At 38.8% G+C, this 6,739-nt stretch overlaps 1 non-coding gene across 1 annotated transcript; it reads right to left on the minus strand.

Annotated features, from left to right (window-relative positions):
• Positions 1–3,246: 3,246 nt before the first annotated feature.
• TRNAW-CCA (transfer RNA tryptophan (anticodon CCA)) lies at positions 3,247–3,318 on the minus strand. The gene has a single exon. It is a non-coding gene; the product is annotated as a tRNA-Trp (tRNA).
• Positions 3,319–6,739: the final 3,421 nt, after the last annotated feature.

Here is a 6,739-nt window from a genome sequence, read left to right on the forward strand (position 1 = left end):
TTGGCGTTCCTTGGCTTTTATCTGCATTACTTCAGTCTCTGCCTCTGTCATCACATTACATTCTTCCTGTTTGTCTATCTCTCTTGTGCTTATAAAGACACCAGTTGTATTCATTATCCTCCATTATAATAATGATCACTCATATTCAGTTCAGTTCAGTCTCAGTCATGTCCAAGTCTGCGGCCCCATGGACTGCAGCACACCAGGCCTCCCTGTCCATCACCAACTCCTGGAGTTTACTCAGACTCATGTACATTGAGTCGGTGATGCCATCCAACCATCTCGTCCTCTGTTGTCCCCTTCTCCTCCTGCCTTCAATCTTTCCCAGCATCAGGGTCTTTTCAGATGAGTCAGCTCTTCACATCAGGTGGCCAAAGTGTTGGAGTTTCAGCTTCAGCATCAGTCCTTCCAATGACTATTCAGGACTTATCTCCTTTAGGATGGACTGTTTAGATCTCCTTGCAATCCAAGGGACTCTCAAGAGTCCTGAGGTCCATCAGTTCTTCAGCACTCAACTTTCTTGATAGTCCAACTCTCACATCCATATGTGACTACTGGAAAAACCATAGCTTTGACTAGATGGACCTTTGTTGGTAAAGTAATGTCTCTGCTTTTTTAATATGCTGTCTAGATTGGCTCTCATATTGGCTATATTTTAACATAATGGAAATAGATCATTACAGATGTAATTAGTTTTGTTAATATGACAGATAAATTAACAAAGTGAATCTTTAATGACAAATTTCCTAATATGTTTATTTTCAGAGGGACTAGAGAGTTAGGACTTCAATTTCTAGGGACACAATTCAACCCATTACACATAGGAAGCAAGAACATTTTTTTGTAGAAGCTACATGATCTATGATTTTAAAACTATTTTTTTGGCTACTATGTTTAGAGACTGCAAATGTGTGTGTGTGCGTGTGTGCACATGCATGCATGTGCTCAGTTGCATCCAACACTTTGCAACCCCATGGACTGCAGCCCACCAGGCTTCTCTGTTCATGGAATTCTCCATGTAAGAATACTGGAGTGTGGGTAGCCATTCCCTTCTCCAGAGGATCTTCCAACCCAGGGATAGAATCCAGGTCTCCTGCATTGCAGGCAGTTTCTTTACCACTGAGCCACTATGGAAACCCTTGAAAGCAGGGAGACCAGTGAGGAGATGATGATAATTTTTAATGGTGTTGAACCAAGGTGGGAATAGTTGAGGTGATGTAGAAGTGGTAGAATTTAGATATAATTTCAGAGTTAAAGTTGATGAGACTTACAAATAATTTCAGCCTAGATTTGAAAGACAGCAGTATAAATAAATTCAACATTTTTGAGATAAATAGAAACATGAAATTGTTAACTTGAGGAGAATATTAAACAATAGAACCTAGGAGGATAACATAAGCAATTCAACTGAACACAATAAATTTGAGAAATGCTTTAAATAGGTTGCCTGAAAAGTATTGGTTTATACCTATTGCCTGTATTGAGTATAATGCAGCATGTCTCCTGGCATTTTATATCTTAACAAAAGAGTTCTATTTTAACAAAATGTTCATATTAGTAGTAATAGTTTACTGTGGCTGCTACAACAAATTTCCAAAAAACAAAACAAAATGGTGGCTTAAACCAACAAAGTTGATTCTTTCAGAGTTCTGGAGGCCGGGGTTGATTCTTAAAGTTCTGAGGAAGAATTGTTTCCATGCCACTCTTCTAGGTTCAGGTGGTTTCCAATAATCCTTGGCATTTCTTGACTTATAGATGCATCACTTCAAACTCTGCCTCTGTATTCACATGACTTTTTATTCTGTGTTTTCCCGCCAGGGAAGCTCCTGGTGGTAGTAGGAGAGACGTTTAATATCAGATGCAAAATACTATGGCCTGATTGTGCTTGCAAGTTGCACAAAACCCCAGGCCTAAGGCGAGCCAAATTAGTGGAAACTTTCAACAAATATAAGCTAGGTATATGTGAAATATGGACAAAAAATAGCTGAAAAGTCCTGCCAGAGGGTATAAAGACTGTACACTATTGCTATAGTAGTTTTAGCATTGAATTTATAGTATAGCTATAAAAATCATTTTTTCATTTTATTGTTCAAAGTATTGTGTTTTCTTTTACTCTTTTTACTCTTCCTCTTCCTTTCTCTTTTCTTTCAACACACTAACTATATTTAGGGACCACATCAGTTCAATATGATCTCATCTTCAGGTCCTTAATTATATCTACATAGACTGTTTCTCTAAGATTGAATTCACAGGTTCTGAATAGACATCATTTTTAGGGGGTGGGCAGAAGGTAAATATTCAGCCCATTTAAAATAGTTGCATTAATATAAAACAGATTGGCTTTGGTAGATTTCCACTTCATACTTACAACTTCTGTTGTAGTCTTGTCTGGCTGTGTGGCAGACATGTAAGGAATAAACAGCTTCTCACTTTAATACATGGTGTGATCTGAAAATAAGACCAGAAATATCTTGTCATTCTTTTCAACATTTCCAACTGCAAACGACTGGCATTTTCTTTTCAAGGACTGTATGCAGGACACTTACTGATAAAACCAAATTTATGCGAACAACAGCAACAACCTTCCCCTAGTCTGTTGGTAGTGAAGTGTTAGTCGCTCAGCCGTGTCTGACTCTTTGCAGCCCTGTAGACTCTAGCCTGTCGGGCTCCATCGAATTCCCCAGGCATGATTACTAGAGTGGGTAGCCATTCCCTTCTCTAGAGGATCTTCCTGACCCAGGGACTGAACCCAGGTCTCCTGCACTGCAGGCAGATTCTTTACGGTCTGAGTCACCAGGGAAGCCCCTGGTGGTGGTAGGAGAGATGTTTAATACCAGATGCAAAATACTATGGCCTGATTGTGCTTGCAAGTTGCACAAAACCCCAGGGCTAAGGTAAGCCAGATTAGTGGAAAGTTTCAACCAATATCAGTGAGGTATATGTGAAATATGGACAAAAAATAGCTGAGAAGTCCTGCCAGAGGGTATAAAGACAGTACCCTGAACACTCTTGCTATAGTAGTTTTAGCATTGAATTTATAGTATAGCTATAAAAAACATTTTTTCATTTTATTGTTCAGTAATGCAATAAACACTTTGACAGTAATAGAAGAAAGTGAAAGTGAAGTCGCTCAGTCGTGTCTGACTTTTTGCGACCCGTGGACTGTAGCCTACCAGGCTCCTCCGTCCATGGGATTCTCCAGGCAAGAATACTGGAGTGGGTTACCATTTCCTTCTCCAGGGGATCTTCCCAACCCAGGGGTCGAACCCAGGTCTCCTGCATTGGAGGCAGACGCTTTAACCTCTGAGCCACCAGGGACAGTAATAAGTTCAAATAAATGAAAATGATTATTTAATTATCATTTAATACTGAAAATTTGGTTTTTAATAAAGTTGATAATGTGTACTTACACAATGTAGTTTGCCTTTTCTCATCTACTATTTTGGTGCTATAGAATGAACTCTGTTCCCCCCACATTCATATGTTGAAATTCTAATCCCCAATGTGAATAAAGATATAATCTTTAGGGAAGTAAGTGAGGTCATAACAGTGAGGTCCTAATCAATAGGACTGGGGACTTTATAAGAAGAGAAAGTTCAGCCCCACCTTCCCCATAAGGGCCGTTTGAGGACACAAGAAGAATAGCTCTCTGAAGTCAGAAAGGGAGTCCTCACCAGAAGTCAGCCATGCTGGCACTCTGATTTTGGACGTCCTAGCTTTTAGAATGGTAAGAAATACATTTCTTCTGTTTGCGTCACCCAGTCTGTGGTATTTTGTTATGACAGTCTGAGTGGACTGACAGTGGGCCAGAGTGGGTCTGCTGAAAACATGTAAATCAGAGGCAAAAACCGAGGTCAAATATGCGTAGTTATTTTAAAAGATTTTGCTTGATGATATTGATTTAATGCATATGACTCCAGAAGTTTTGTTTAAGCACTTTCTGGTGATTGACTTTTCATTTAGATGAGTTTTTTTTTGTTTTTATTTAGATGGAATTTCCCTTCTTCTAAAACAATTTCACTCATTTATAGTTTTTCTTGTGCACATGTGAAAAATGACAGAAGCATTTCATAGTTAGATGATACTCATTTTATATCAAAGACTTTAAATACTTCAGATAGAAAAATCATTAATTTTAATAACACTTGACATTTTCATTCAAATTCATAAAAGACAAAATGTTGACAATGTATAGTGATTGGATGGAATGACAAAATTGTGGCTATGGTTTATTGTAAATTCAATTGAATGGTTCAACATTTAAAATAGAATGAATTGATAGTAGGTAAACAAATTTTGCTGCATAAAATCTAAGAGGTTAAAAATTGTGAAAGTTACTAAATTAAAAAGTTTGGAATTAAATGCATTTACCTATACAGGACTTCTCTGGTATCTCAGCTGGTAAAGAATCTGCCTGCAATGCAGGAGACCCCGGTTTGATTCCTGGGTTGGGAAGTTCCCCTGAGAAGGGATAGGCTACCCACTCCAGTATTCTTGGGGTTCCCTGTTGGTTCAGGTGGTAAAGAATCGCCCTGCATTGCGAGAGACCTGGGTTCTATCTCTGCGTTGGGAAGAGCCTCTGGAAGAGGGCAAGACAACACACTCCAGTATTCTTGCCTGGAGAATTCCCATGAACAGAGGAGCCTGGCAGGCTACAGTCCATGGGGTTGCCGAGTCAGACACAGCTGAGCGACTAAGCATATATACACACAAACGTGCTACCTGGGGCTTCCCTGGTGGATCAGCTGTAAAGAGTCCACCTGAAATGCATGAGATGCAGTTTCAATCCCAGGGTCAGGAATATCTCCTGGAGAAGGAAATGGCAACCCACTCAAATACTGTTGCCTGTGAAATCCCATGGGCAGAGAAGGCTGGCAGGCTACAGTCAGTGGGGTCACAAAAGGGTCAGACTAAACAACAACAAATACATGCTACAAATCACATAGTAAATTGATTGTAGTTCAAGTATTTTGTCAGAACTGGTGTTAGATACAAAAATATCTCCAAGTATAACCGCGCTTAGTTTCTTTGTGTTCATGGAGAGATATTTGAGTCTTTGACGAATTACTTTGTAAATGAACAAAAATGCCCTTTAGTCATATTGAATGATTTTGTAAAGAAGTCTGCTAAATTTTGTGTGTATTTTATCCTCTTATTTTTAGAACTATTTTAAATTTCAGAAGTCCCAGTTAAGATAACATGTGAATACTAACTTTAGACATCCGACTGCATGTTTTAAGAAAGCAGACAGACAGGTGTGTGTGGAATGCAAGAGAGAGGTCTAGGCCATCAGTATATAGATGGAAATTTAAGCCATAAAATAGGACTTTTTCTTTTACTCTGGATGAATGAATCATCAATATTTATATGTACAATTACAGGCGGTAAAGAATCTGCCTGCAATGCAGGGTTTGATCCTTGGGTTTGGAATATCCCTTGGAGAAGGGAATGGTAACCCACTCCAGTATTTTTGCCTGAAGAAGTCCATGGACTGAGGAGCCTGGCATGCTACAGTCTATGAGGTCCAAAGAGTCAGAAATGAGTGAGCAACTAATACCCATGTAATCCTCATTTAAGTGTGTATTGAAAACTACTTTTCAATCTGAATGCCTTAACACTAACTCCTTTCTGGAGTGTTGTGTTTTCTAGAGTGTTGTTTTTTCATAATAGATTTTTGCTTAACCTAGATTAATAGAGCTGTGAACACAGGCACCAATATCTAGTACAATAAAATTATGTAACATTCATTTCATATTTCTTCATACTCAATGGAATTAAGGAGTGGCAATTGAGTGTATTATTTTTATGGTTGCATTCTCTAAGCAGTTTAGAATAACTATTAACAGTTTTAACAGAAATTCAGTATTGCATTGCAAGGAAAAGGCTGAGTATAAAAGAGGTTTATACCTAGATTTCTAACTGCTTGCTTCTAAGTCACTTCAGTCATGTCCGACTCTGTGTGACCCCATAGACAGCAGCCCACCAGGCTCCCCCGTCCCTGGGATTCTCCAGGCAAGAACACTGGAGTGGGTTGCCATTTCCTTCTCCAATGCGTGAAAGTGAAAATTGAAAGTGAAGTCTCTCAGTCGTGTCCGACTCTTAGCGACCCCATGGACTGCAGCCTACCAGGCTTCTCCGTCCATGGGATTTTCCAGGCAAGAGTACTGAAGTGGGGTGCCATTGCCTTCTACATCTAACTGCTTAGTGGGGCAAATAAAAATATTTATCTGAATGTTCTGTCAGAAACTCAAAACCAAATGTAGAAAAAGCTGATTACAGTTTCTTGGCCCTTCTAATTATTCTCCAAATCTTTCTTTCTCTTACATTTCTGTTTCTACTTTGGAATCTCCAGTTTTGAATGATCTCAGATTTAAAATAATAGAATCACTTCAGATACTCTTCATTTTTCCCTAAATGATTCTAGATATCCAGCCTTGCAGTGTACCATTGCAGTAACTCTTACATCCAAGTCTCCCCCCTCAACCCTTTCTGTCCTCAGCTTGTTCGGGTATCCATTTGATATATACTGAATGATTAAAATATGTTGCTAAGGAGTATCTCTGCTTCTGATCTGTCCTATACCCAAAACTTCTTACGCAGTGCTATCAGTTTAATCTCTCTGAAGAATGTCTAAAATATTCTGATTATTACATAATCAGGTCACCTAATGACATTTTATGTCTTATGGTCTTTGAAGAAATTGATATTCCTTGAATCATCAACTGAATTTTATTCTACT

Source organism: Odocoileus virginianus, chromosome 15, assembly GCF_023699985.2.
Source record: "Odocoileus virginianus isolate 20LAN1187 ecotype Illinois chromosome 15, Ovbor_1.2, whole genome shotgun sequence".
Classification (NCBI taxonomy): domain Eukaryota; kingdom Metazoa; phylum Chordata; class Mammalia; order Artiodactyla; family Cervidae; genus Odocoileus; species Odocoileus virginianus.